Raw genomic sequence first — 13,556 nt, forward strand, 5'->3', positions numbered from 1 at the left:
AGATTCCCCTCCAGCAGCTTATTGATTTAACAGCCTATAAACACACACAATATAAGGCATTCTGTTGTTCTCAGCTCACCATCAGAGCAAGTTCAAGGACACAAATCCTAGGTATGACCACTTAGGCTATACTGATGAATTTATACAATAGCCACTAGTAAACTTTGTTCTACTCAACTTTGTGCAAGACCAAAGAGTCACTTGGAGAAGTCCAGGACAGAGTCAAATAGAAAGTGCCCTGGCAGAATGATGGCCCAGATACCTGACCACTGCCCACAGACACCAAACAACAGACAAGCAAAGTCAGACCAGTCTTTAACCCTGCTTGATAGGCATTGGTTTCTGGGCAGTGTGCTGGGACCAGAAAGGGCACCATGTACACCTACAGGCCACTCAAGGAGTATCAGAACAAGGGCAACTTGTATTCCTGAATATTTGTCGTGTGCATGACAAATGTGGGTGCTTTTCCTGTGGCTGGAGAGTCCTGCCCTTTGTCCCTCTTCTTGCCCAGGTAAACTCAAACATATTGTAAGGTCTGAGCTCACAGAGAAGTCTCAGAAGTTAATTATTAGATTCTCTATATGTTGTAATGACACTTAAACAACATGCCTTGTCTTGGAGACCTCTACATGTATCTGTGAAATGAAACTGGCTGGCATGTCCTGAGCTACTGAGGAACAGGGAGGACTCACAGGTAGAGATATAGAGAAATTTAAAGTATAATAATAAAAGGCCTGTTTCTGTTGAAAAAAAAGCAAAAAATGGGCAGGTTAGGTCAGTAAATCCTTGAATTCAAGTCTCTTTTTGTGGTGAATTGATGCCAAAGTCACCAAGCTGTCACAATGTACATATTGGTGAGGTCAAGTGGAGAGAAGGATGTTTCTGGCAATCTGAGAATTTCCCATGATGTTGATGCAACGCCAACCAAATTTTCATTCTGAAATTACACTAGAATAGCGTGGACAAAAACAGACACATGAATTTGAGAAAATCCAAACACATGTGAAATAATTTAACTTTACATTTTATCACACACACCTGCAGATGGATGTATTATTAGGAGATTCATTCTCTTGTGATTAGTTTGGAGGAGTTAACGTATCTTTGTTTACAGATGGGATTGAGATTATCAAGTTAAAAGCAAGGGAAATACAAAATATTTTTGTATAATTCAGTTTATCAAATAGACTTACAAAATATTTCACTTCAAAAGCATTATTATAGATGACTCCATCTCTTGATTGTTGTCTTGTCTCATTTTTCAGTTTTGTTAAACAATAATATAATTTTAAAGGGTAAGGATGGTGTTCAGCTGTTAATATTAAATTTTTGGGGTCTGTACTTCTAAACATGAGGGTTTTAATGGAACTCAGAAACAGGAATTAGCAAACTTGAACTATCAATAGGTAGGTCTGAGTTTGAGACTCTAGTTCATAAGCTCTTGGAATAGTCATGGTAGTAAATGGGATGGCAAAAGCAGTCCCAATCCAAAATTCTTAAAAAAATTCCCGGAAATGGTCTTTGATTGATTGTTCATCAGCAATTGTTTGCTGCTGACAGGTCATGGTCTGTTCTGCAAACAATTTCTCCCCTGCCTTATACCAACCCCCAGTGAAGAGAGGGAGAAAAAGCAGGAATGAGGGATATCCAGTTGTCTTGCTTTGAAAAGACAGGTGTTTGCTAAGGAAGGCAGAAACCTCCCTTGATATAAATAAAAATGTAAACAATCCTCCCCTCCAAAATATTATAATCTTGAAATCAAGGCAAAGACACGGGAACAGGAATAACAGTTATTTAGTAAGGAAATTAAAAAAAAAAAATTAAAAATGCAGTAGTACAAAAACCAGCCCACTGACAGAGTCAGAATACAACCTGACACCCTCTTGGTCAGGATGTTGGTAGCAGTCTAATTAAATGGTGTCTGCAGCTCTCCTGGAGTGACAGATGTGGTTCTGTTGAAGCAATGATCCCATACAAAGGTGTAGTTTTCCTCTGAAGGTCCAGTGGAGGTGTAGCTGGGTCTGGTCTCTCCTCTGGGAATCCAGTGGAAAAAGGCTTCCTGTGGTGTTCTGAGTCTCAGATTATATCCAGGTAGGAATGTTTGGCTCCTCCCCTGGGTGGAGCATCTCACAATGGGATGATGTAATTTTATCAGTCATGCAGTGAGACTCAATGGCCCATTAACAGAAGAGATCCCCCTGGAGGGAGGATGGATTGTGGAAGAAATAAAGAACACTGCCCCACCTGGTTTTAACAGCTGGCCCATTGACAGAAGATATTCCCCCAAAGTTATGAGGGATGGGTCATGAGGAGATAAAGAACACTGCCCCACCTGGTTTTAATACATGGTAATAGAATACTGACTTTTGGTTGTATCTTGCATTGTAACCCAAGACACAAGTGATCCTAGAAAGTCAGTGTCCCAAACCAGCCGAAGCAGTATCAATGCTATATTTATTTTGTTATAGCACAGATCTCACAAGCTCTCACAAAATTACTCAGAACTGATTGTTTCCATAAATAAATCAAACTTTGCCAGTTGCAGCACAGAGGCAGAAAGGCCTGAGATTTGAGAAGGCAAATTTCATTTACACAAGTTAAAAAAACCCCCCAAAAACCCCACAATGTGGATATAAAGCAAAACTGCAGATGGCCATTGGGGAAAAATGTGGTGATACTTCTGGTTTCTAAGACCAGATGAGGCTTTGTAGTAGGTTTGACATCAGGCCAAAATTTATCTTTTTTGAAGAATGAGGTGCTGTGGTTGCACAGAAATGGCATTTTGGTTCTTGAGTATCCTCACCTCACCCAGGGTGGTGACTAATAGCTGAATAAAATTACTGAGTAGAAGTTTTAGTCCTCAGATTTCAGGTTTAGATGCCTGATGATGCTGCCTGAGAGTGCTTGTCACCTATGTCTTTCCTCAGCTCTGTTTTAGTGGTTAGTATTTATGCACAGATACATTTTTTAAAATACAAGAATTTCAGGGTATACACATGAATGGTTGCCAAAATGAACTCGGCACAATTCTGCTGCTGTCAATTGCATTATCTGGATCTTTTCCCTTAGCCTGTACCCTTTGGCACACTCTGCACAGGCTTCCAACAGAAGACTATTAAATGTAATTAATAAGAGCCTGCTAGCAAACCTATTCAGCTGTAAAATACTGGGAAATAATTCAGTTCACTTACAAAAGGGCGTGATTGTAAATTGAGAATTTGGAGTCAAATTCTCATCTGGGAATTTAAAAGCATATACTCCATTTATTTTTTTCACTACTCCTATTTTTTGTTGTCCACAGTAAGAACTGGTCCATTGCTGAAGGCAGAGAGCAGATGGTAAACCTCCTCTGCCATATGACTCTGCTATTATTCCATTCCTCTGCATACCTAATCTAATAAATTGAGTGTAATTGACTGTAAGTGTTCACCCTACATGTGAACACATCCCAGTATGTTACAGCTTTAACAGGAATACTGAGCAGTCTCCTGGAGCTGATGCTTCTCTTCCCATGTTTATTTATTTACACATCTAGAGTAGCCAGGATAGTTTACATGTGAAATGGGGAAAGTAAGCTTCTCAGAGCACTGGCAAGACCCCACTTTCATCAGCTCTTCCAGTCCCAAATTAAACAATTTATCAGATGTACCCAGTTCTCGGGTTAAAAGCATGACTAGCAGTAAACAAACTGCATCATCAAAAATTACCTTGGGATTAATTAATACAACTCATATAATTTCACTGGGATGCAGCAAATCTCTGATACCACTTTGCTGACTCTGAAAGAAGGGTAAGGTCTGGCCTCAGAGTGCAGGAGCCAAAGAGCTCATGGAGCTGAGATCCACTATCCAGCCTTTAATGCTGCTCTGCACAGAAAGCGGTGCTAGGCCATAGTTCCTAAAGCTAGCATCCCTTTTTGGAGAGCTTGTAGCTGCACAATAATTTGTTCATTACCCAGCTTCCAATTATATAACCGATGTATTTCTGCATGTGCTCTGATTAGTGGCTAGTCCATCATACAAAAGCAGTCTGACATCACATGGTCCCCTCCCAGGGGTGTGATTTTTGCCATGCTAATCAAAGTATTAGGTTACTTTCGGGCAATGCTGCTCCTTACTCCCCCACCTCCTGGTCCAGAGGTGATTCATCTTTGTTGACATTAGCGAGTTTCTGTCATTCCTGTGTTATCTCACTGTGATTCTCCACTTTGAGGTCCAGGATTTTCAAATTGAAACACAATGACCCAAATACTTCCTTGGTTTTGAGGTTTTAATTTTATTTCCTTCTTCAGCACTGCCTTGCTGTCTTTCAAAAGAGGTTAACTTGCATGGTTTGCAGCCTTTAAATCAGTGTCCCCCATGCAGGAAAACATGTTGGTCTATGTTTAGTTTTACCTCAAACTTGAATCCTAGTGGTTTTAGTGAAATTCAAGTACATGCTGAAGTGCATTTCTGAATGAAGGCACTTTCCTCAACCAAATCTCATCTTTCTCGGGGTTAAAGAGGAACGTTCATGCGAGCACTACGGAATAGCGCTGTGTTCCAGGCTGATCATCAGCTGTGTCCTAACCAGCACTGATTCTCTTTGCAGTCCTCATTTATCTGAGCAGTATTTAGAACTCACTGTTTAATTCTCTTGCAGGCCTAGTTTAGATGATGGTGCTATTTTGTTAGGGTTTGTGTTACTGCAAAACCTATCCTGTATTCTCACAGCTGCAGCACCATTATTAGAGCACTCTGAAATATTTCCCTTCAAGCTCAAATTCATAACTGAATCATCATGGCTTAGCAAGTTACTATGGACCAAGTGAGCTGTGAAAACAACCCACATGAATGCTTTTAGTCTGTGATAAAGCTGAAGTGATATGATTTGGTGTAGCTTTAAACACAAAACAGTACCTTACATTTGCTGCAATCAGACAAGTCACTTATCTGACAATGGAATATGTGTATGGTCCTCTATTTGGGATAGAAAAATGCAAATATCAATATAATTAAAAGAGTGATAGCATTCCAGTTATGGTATATTGATTACAATATATATTTAGCACATTTAATTATAGCATAATTATACCAGCACATATTTCTAATCTGAATTCATAAGTAGTATAAAAAATGTTTATACCAGAATAGCTATTTTCAGAGCAAAGGTTAAATATGACCTCATTGTACTTTCACTTGAAAGTGCAGTCAGTCTAAAAGCTTTTCCTTGGTAATTATTCCAGTGTTTAAAATTTGTAAATGAAAACCAGTTCACTACAAAACTAGCAGAGAAGAATGCTGCTATAGGCAAAAGCAGTCATGGTTAAGTTTAGCTAAGGTTATTCACAATTACCACCTGATTATTGTTTTTCCTAACTTTATCAAATATAAGTTATCAAAGATCTGATTTTACCTTTCCTAATTTTTCCATGTTGGATGTGTACTTCAAGTTGAATTATAAGCAAACTAATAAAAACAAATTGATAAATAATTGACAAATATATTGACAAATATAGCTGTCCTGAGAACAATATTAGAAGAAAATAAACTTTATTTTATGTATGTAAGAACATAACAGAGTTCTTGAAAATTCCTGGATTTTTCTTTGCCCAAAAAACTGACTACTCTTCCTCTCTCCCACCTCTCAACCCACAGCTCTGCAGTGGGACCTGTGGGCCTGGGATTTTATTTAAAGGATTTTGCTTTTGCACCGCTTTTCTCCTCCAGCAGTTTGCAGACATTTCTATTGTAGATTTGGCTGTCCCTGCTCTGGAGGTGGCACAAGCCCAACCTTGGAATATTCTGTATTTGCTTATAATTTGGGAGCCTGCCAGTGTGTTTCTCAGGCATGCAAGCTGCACAAGCAAAACCAGAATGCAGCTTTATGAAATTGAGTTAATTAAATAATATGCATTTCATCCAAGTTTATGGATCAAGTGAGGGGACACTTTTCTAGCCCATGGGTTTTCTCTTTGCTGAATTGCAAAGAGCTGTTGTAACAATGGCAATAGAACTTTGTGGAATGTTTTTTACATTGTTTTGAATTCAGAGTGTTTTATACCAGCACACTCTTGGTATAGGAAACAGGAGTCACCAACAGCCACCTGTGTCATGTTGAACACACTGACATTTTTTTGGTAAGTAATCACAAGCAGATAAAGTATACCTTCTCCTCTTCTCAGCAGTTCATTTTACAGAGGTACATTAGGAAAGGTGGGCCCTGAGGAATGATCTTAATGGCCATAAGAATTCATCCAGGAAGGATTTTCTCTATGTATGAGCAGTCTTTGCTGAGTTAGTTTATGGAATTGGTGAGGGCAGCCACCCAAAAGCACTACAGGAATTACCATGTCAGTACTTGCTGAGATTTCTGGGGATATATCCCATGGCTATTTCACTCCATTAAGGTGGATTACATTGGGATCCCAATGAACTGTGGGAAGAGGTTTCCTCCTGAGCAACTCTAGAAGACTGTCTGCACTGAAGTTGTTTTGTGCTCTTCCAAATCCCAAAGGGGCACCTTGTTCTGCTGATTTGGGTATTTTTTGCCTAGGCCTTGGGGCAGGTTAGTGAGCTGTGTCTGAGAGCAGCATCATTCAGATGATGGAATACTGCCTGGGAAAAGTGCTTAGGGAAAACACCTGAGAAAGTCTCACGTAACTTCAGTGTAATTCATCCAAGTAATTCATGCATTAGTACTTCTATGGGGACATGTCCTAGTAGGCCTTTTCACTGAGGAATGAACAGGAATTAACACCCCCAAAAGGAGCACGGAGGCTGTGGGGCATGGGATGGGAGGGAAGGGAGGGAGGCAGGGAAGAAGGACAAAAGGAGGGAAATAACAGCTATTGAAACAAAATGCATGGCAATATTGCACAGCTGGCAAACCAAATCACACTCAGTAAAGTGTGTTTGGGTTAACCTCTCCCTGAAAATCAAGGAATCACTGCCTCATCTGCACCACTGCATGCCTTTGATGTCAGAAGAATGTATACATAAGCCCAGTTTTGACCTGAGTGTTAACAGACACTGCATTCCAAGGAGGAACGCAGGGCTAAGATCAGGCCTAGTGTTACTTATTAACCTCTAATCAAGAGCCCAGACACAAATCAGAAACCCTTCTGCCTGTGTCTTTTGCCTTACATGATACTAAGTGAACAGACATAGTTTTGTAATAAAGTGTAGCTATTCTTCCTATTTTTTTATCTAGGATTTTGCAGTAATGGCACTCACAGAACTTTGCAAGGAGGACAGAACAATTAATCCAATTCATTAAAAATTTACTTATTATACATTCCTTGATTAGAGAGAGAGGGATGAAGGAATTCTCTTATCACCAGTTTCAGAAGAGTCAAAGACAACTCTGGCTTTTACCCACAAGGGAAGTGATTCTGCCTCTCATTCCCATCTAGGGTTCTCCTAATCTGTTTCCCATACCTGTGCATGGCAGTGTACTATATCTGTGCTGGGATGAGTGTCAGTTGGTCTGGTAGATTTCAACTAAACACCCAGTCTCACTGTTTTTTTTTCCAAAATTAATGTGCTTTCTTTTTCCATTTAAGGGTTCTGACTCGTCAAACAAAGAGGATATGAAAAGAGGATATGAAGAACACTTTGTGAATCTTGTAGTAGTGTGAATTTCTAGAGCAGTAAAATAAGTGTAAGAATTTTGTAATGGAAAATTACAAAATTATATCTTGATCAGCTAGAGGAAGATGCCTTATTTCTGATCTGCTGGTAAGTGCAGGAATAGAGAGAAGAATGTCTCTTTTCATTACAGCAGTGCCAAAATCTTGTGTCTGTGACAGACAAAATTTTGAAGCATACAGATAAGGATTATTCTATCTAATCCCTGCATAACCAACCTCAGGAACAGAGCAGGAAAAGAAAAATTGTGGAAAGATGAGCAACTGTGACCCCAAACCTCACATGTTGCAGCTGTGCTGGATTTCAACTCAATTGCATGCAATAGATCTGTGTGCTCCACAGCTTTCCCATCATCCAACCCTGCTCAAGAGGTAGCCAAGGAAAATGATTTACAGTAGTGGACATTCCTTATAGAAACAAAAAAGGAATGACACAGGCTTTATTTCATAATATTATGTCCCAATCTCTTTGTCTTCTTAGGAATATATGTGTGTGTGAGTTGTGGGGACAGAAAGGAAGATTTTGGGTTTATTCTTACCTTTCAGACAATCTTTCAAAATAAATGTGTAAACACACATATCAGCTGCACATAATGAGAAATTCCAAAAAACACCCAGATGGATGAAGAATTCCACTAACTTGTCTAGGAGATAAATTGCCTGAATACTTAATAAGGTTTAAACCTTAGAATACACCCCATCTAAGTAAGAAAGAAAACAAAATGAAATATGAAGCTTCATTGATTAAAACTACTTTTGCTGTCAATAGATCCTGAGGTATGAAACTCAGGATTTTTGTCTTATTAATGGATGATAAAAATGCCCAGGAAGGATTTTGAGAGGGTTGCCCTCTTGCTGGCCAAAGCAGAATCAACTATGCCACAACCATTTGTCTAACCTGTTTTTTCCAAGTCGAGCACTGGATTTTTTTGTAGCCCTTCAGTACATCCCAACATATCTCCTTGCTTTCCGTGGAAAACTTTTTCTAGTTCTTAATTTTTACTTGCAGTTCAAGCCTGTGGCTGAGTCCATGCAGAAGAAAAGACTCATTTCCTCCTTTGCAGCAGTGTTTCTCCTCACATGTCTCCTCTCTGTGCTAAACAGCCTGTATCTTCCAGCTTTTCTCTTCTTGGCCACATTTCATCCAGCTGCTGTCTTCCATTTCCTTCTCCTCTGGGCTCTCCATGTGCTTGTGAGAGTTTGTGTTTCTCCAGCACAGCTGTCCCCAGCCAGGCAGCCAGACTCTGCTGCCAATTGCCTTTACATATTTCAGTAACCTGCTGTGTGCCTTTCAAGGGACAGTTTGCACTCCTAGTGTGTACAAAAGCAGGGAACTTTTCTCCCTTTCACTCAAAGTCCACGTGAAACTGAAAGTCCAGATCTCCTGGCACTTCTGATACTGCAGGCACAAGCACATGCAGATACTGACAGGCATTTAGCAAACTGGATAAAACAACAGTTAGGTTTTAACCACATGATTTCCCCTCCTATTTAAAGATCTGGGTTTCTGGCTCGGTTCCAGTGATACAACATGGCATTGCTTATGTCCTTTGTAAAATTGGTCTGGCTTTTGGTGGGATCTTAAAACAGACAGTCTTTGCCTAAAGAATACCATGCAAAGAGGCTGATCTTCGTTGCATTCACAGGATGAGAGATAAGAGGCACATAAGTTATCCTAAAACAGCCACATGCATGTGCTGCCTGACTCTAGAGGCATCTGAAACCTGCATTCCATCCCACAGGTCCTGGAAGCTGTAGTCCCTGGTCAGATCCAGCAGCACTTCTGATGTGTCAAGGCTGAGTATGAAGGCCGAGCAGCTCATGCTCCCATCCCTGTTAGGATGGGGAGAAACGAGAAGAAGTTAAGCGGGGGTTAGCACCAGGCAGGTCTCCAAGCGGAGCAGGGAAGGGCAGCCATGGGCACTCTGTGCTGCGGGTGACCTCCACCGGTGCCTTTCCCAATTACAACCTACATTGCCACACTCCTGCCTAGAGTTGCATCAACCATTTCATCAGGGCTGGGATTCCTAATTCTCTCCCGAAGTTTAGCTTGAAATGCTGGGAGAACCCGGGATTCAACAGGGCAGTGATTGACGTATCCTTAGACAGTCACTTGCCACAGGGCCTTTGGCTTGTTTTCACCAAGGCAGCCTTGGGAAAAATGTCCTAATCACAAACTATTACAAGCCCAAACCCCAAAACACATTTGCCTTTAATTAACAGCTCCTTTGCCTTTAATAATTACATTAATAGTTAAAAAAGCCCCGTGATATTAATAGTAAAACAAAAAAAATAATGGCCACATCAAACAAGTGTTTGGACAATGCTCTCACATGTGTGACGTGATTCTTTGGGCTGTCCTGTGTGGGGCGAGGAGCTGGACTGGTGATCCTTGTGGGCTCCTTCCAGCTCAACCTATTCTGTAATTATATGGTCTTACACCTCACTCATTAGGCAGAAAGCATATTTGTATTTCATAAGAAATTTGTATTTCTTAATAGTTACATATAAGAAACATGTCTTTCTGCACTAAGGGGATTCAGGTTGAGGGGTGCTATGCTTTGTCCCTGAGGATCTCAGAGCACTGTATGAACATATAAAATTGTTATTCAAAGCCCTCTTCTACCTTCCCCACAACCTTGCTCAGGTGAGCCCCTTTATCAGCACTCGTGTTCAAGATGGACAAAAAAGGTGCTTGTGCTTTCACTGCTACCACTTACCCAGGAGAAGCCACAGGCTGCCAAGGCTGTGACCAGCATGAAATGGGAAGCCCTCAGGTACCAGCTTGCCCTATTACCCTTACATGAACTCCTGCACTATGTGGGATTTACTGGTTCATCACCAACAGAACAAGCCAAGTGATACTGCTTCTCCTCTTGTTCTCCCCTTTGCCAGCATTTGGTGGTCAGAGAAAAGGGGAACTGAGGCATCTGATGGTATGGAAGCCAAAAAAGGGTTCCTACCAGAAGGCTTCTGTGGGATACTGGAATCATTGTACTCTGTCCTTGCATTCTCATGGTCCTCAAGAAGAACAGCATTTCTTTCTGCAGTGACTGTCACAGTAAAGCTGGAAATGTGAGCAAAAAAGGAAAAGGAAGTATTTCACCTGCATAAAATCCATGGCAACCAAACATCTATTAAGACTTCATTTACACAAGTGAACATTGTCAATTCACATCATCTTATCATCCATGTACACTCCCATTCTCCAGAGATGTACTCAATTGCTTTTCTTTACAGGAGTTAACTGTCTCTTTGGTGTTTGATCAGGTATTCCCACATTTTTTGTAAGTGCCCCACTGATCCTCTGAAATGGGGGATCTGCACAAGATAGTTCTGAGAGTAGCAAGACATAGAAAGCCTCCCCTCTCTCTTCCATTTCTCCCCCTCCATGTTTTATGGGTCTTCTGTATTTTCTGTATTGTTTTCCTCTTATCCCATAAAGGCAATGCTGCAGTGTTCTAAGGTTCCCTTTTGTTCCTCCTAACAATCTCTATACTCCATTTTTCCTGTGCTCTTCTAAGTCAACTAAAACATGTAGCTCCCTCCTGTGTTGCCTGAGGCCTCCTGCTACACTCATCTCAGCTTTCCTACCTTCTGTATTTCTCTTGTAGTATTCCTATTCTGAGTGTTTTACACGAAAGCTGGGCAAGATACCTTATACACTGTGTCTGATTCAAAGTCTAGGCATGCTTCTCACTCAGCAGCCTGGCATGTCTACCAGAAAGAGGAACAGCTTTGCGTCGCTGAGCAATAAAGCAGTATCCGCTCACCAGTTTCCAGGAAACCTGTGGGACACAAGATTTTTAAGATGTAACTCTTGTCTTTGACATTTCTCTGTTAGGGCTTAAAGGGTTTGAAAGGGTGGTGATGACAGCGAGGCTGCACAAGCCTTGTCTCTATTTGACTGTAAACCAAAGGCTGTTCTGCAGCAGCAGACAGCAATGATGATGAGTGCATCAAATCACAGCTGGGGTAAGGCAGGCTCTGTAGCTGTCACTGCTGCTGGCAGCTGCTGCTCCCTAGCTGTGGGTATTCTACTGCAGCAAAACCTGAAATTAGGAGGCTACTGGGAAGTTCTACTTTGCAAACCCTACTAATAACAGAGTGGGAATCTTAATCAAAAAAAGTTGCTAGGAACTAGTCCACAGTGCCCAAAGGGCCTCAGGAAACTTGGTGTGCCCCTTCCCAGCATGGACAACCCACACATGACAGATCATTCCCCAACCTGGAGAAAGGGATTTTCCTTCTGCCCTGCAGCAGGGTAGAGCTGATTCCTTTCTCTTGAGAGTCCACATGATATGAGAGCCTGAATTCTCAAAGGATAAGCATTGCTGACATACACTTAGCCATGGGCTCAGAAAGACCAAGGTTGTGTTTAGAAAAGAAATTCCAGTTCATTTAAAAACTCTTGAGAAAGTTATCTTCATGCCTAGCTCTGTCTTACCTAAATGCAGCTAATCTTGAAAAACAATTTGGATGTGTTGAGAGCTTCTATTTTTTTCTCCTGTATTTTAATATATTCTTTACAACCAATATTATTTAATAGTAAATTATTTAATCATTAATATCTTTAATCTTACATGTTTTAATCTTACATGTTACATCTTAATTTTCTAAATCTTCCAGATTGTTATCACAGGACGCAAGAAGGAAGATCGCTGCAGCTGTACATAATGCCTCCACATAGAAATGTATAATCAGAGTTAATCTAGCTTTCCTTTACAGCCACAGAGAGAACTAAGCGTTTTTACCATAGGACTCGTCTCAGTGAGGGACTTTTTCAATGACCAGTTCTCTGAGCTCTACCATTTTTCCAAGCTCAGACTTAGCAGCCTTTGAAAAGTGGAAAGATACGATATATTTTTCTCTTGCTATTTCCTGCTGTGTTTCTGAGCTAACCTCTCCCCTGCCTTGCTGAATTCAGGTTGTGTCTGGAGTCAGATACCACCTCCTGATCTGCAGGTAAGCAGAAGAGTCATGGGTCTCTTGCTTCTGATATATTTATTCTCTCAATTATTTGAGTTCTGTGTTCTCAGAACTAAGCTCTCTCATAGAGAAGTAGGAAAAACAACCAAATAATAATGATGAGAGCAGCAGGACCAATGCAGCCTGGTTTTCTATGGATTAACTTTGCAAGGTGTGGGTTCTCTGCTATGTAATAGGACAGGGATGCCAGCTTCAAGCATTTCCTGAGCTGTACACTAGTGCAGCCTCTTTCTACATTAGACTATCCCTGCAAAACATGCCTAAAATGATTAACTTTGACATCTCTGAATTGGTCAGAATTGGACAGAGGGTGGAAGAGACAGACAGGTGTTTATATATATATGTACATATGCACACACATAAGCATATATATACACACACACATAAGCACACAGCCCTATCACTTAATCCTAATTTGCTTAGACAATCAACCCAAAAGCTGCAAGGGCTGAATTACACCAAAGGCACAAAACATTTGGCTGTGATTATCTAAGTCAGTTGCATACACATAATTTTTTTGTGATCTTGCCTACATGAGGAGTTTGGACTTGCCTGGCTCAACGATCTAGTTCGAATGCTGCAGATCCCAAGCTGAAATTATCCACTGAAGACAGAGTAGCTTTTAATTTGAGCCAGCTTTATGAAATATGGACTCTGAGACACTGCCCAAGGATGCAACGGCTGCTGTTTTTACAAGGTGGGCAGGCAGTCTGCTCTCTCTTGAAGGCAGGGTGGCTGCAATCTCATCACCAGTATCTGTCCTTACAGTACGTGCCCTTTACCCCAGGAACCAGCTGGGCTAAGGTCTGTCTCTCTGGGAAAATCAGAAGCGAGCCTGTAGGCAGAGGTGTGATTAGAGCACTTAGTGGCCTCAAGAAAAGCTGAAACAAATGCCTTTCCAGCTTTGAACCAAAAGCGCCAAAGCCTCAGAGCTAAATTC

General features: G+C 41.0%; 1 long non-coding RNA gene across 1 annotated transcript; it reads right to left on the reverse strand.

The window, feature by feature from the left end:
- Nucleotides 1-1,778: 1,778 nt before the first annotated feature.
- LOC147654409 (uncharacterized) lies at nucleotides 1,779-10,739 on the reverse strand. The gene is made up of 2 exons (XR_015285173.1): nucleotides 10,591-10,739; nucleotides 1,779-9,460 (listed from the first exon to the last, which is right to left on the reverse strand). It is a non-coding gene; the product is annotated as an uncharacterized LOC147654409 (long non-coding RNA).
- Nucleotides 10,740-13,556: the final 2,817 nt, after the last annotated feature.

This window comes from Cyanistes caeruleus, chromosome 3, assembly GCF_971803275.1.
Source record: "Cyanistes caeruleus chromosome 3, bCyaCae1.hap1.1, whole genome shotgun sequence".
NCBI classification, from domain to species: domain Eukaryota; kingdom Metazoa; phylum Chordata; class Aves; order Passeriformes; family Paridae; genus Cyanistes; species Cyanistes caeruleus.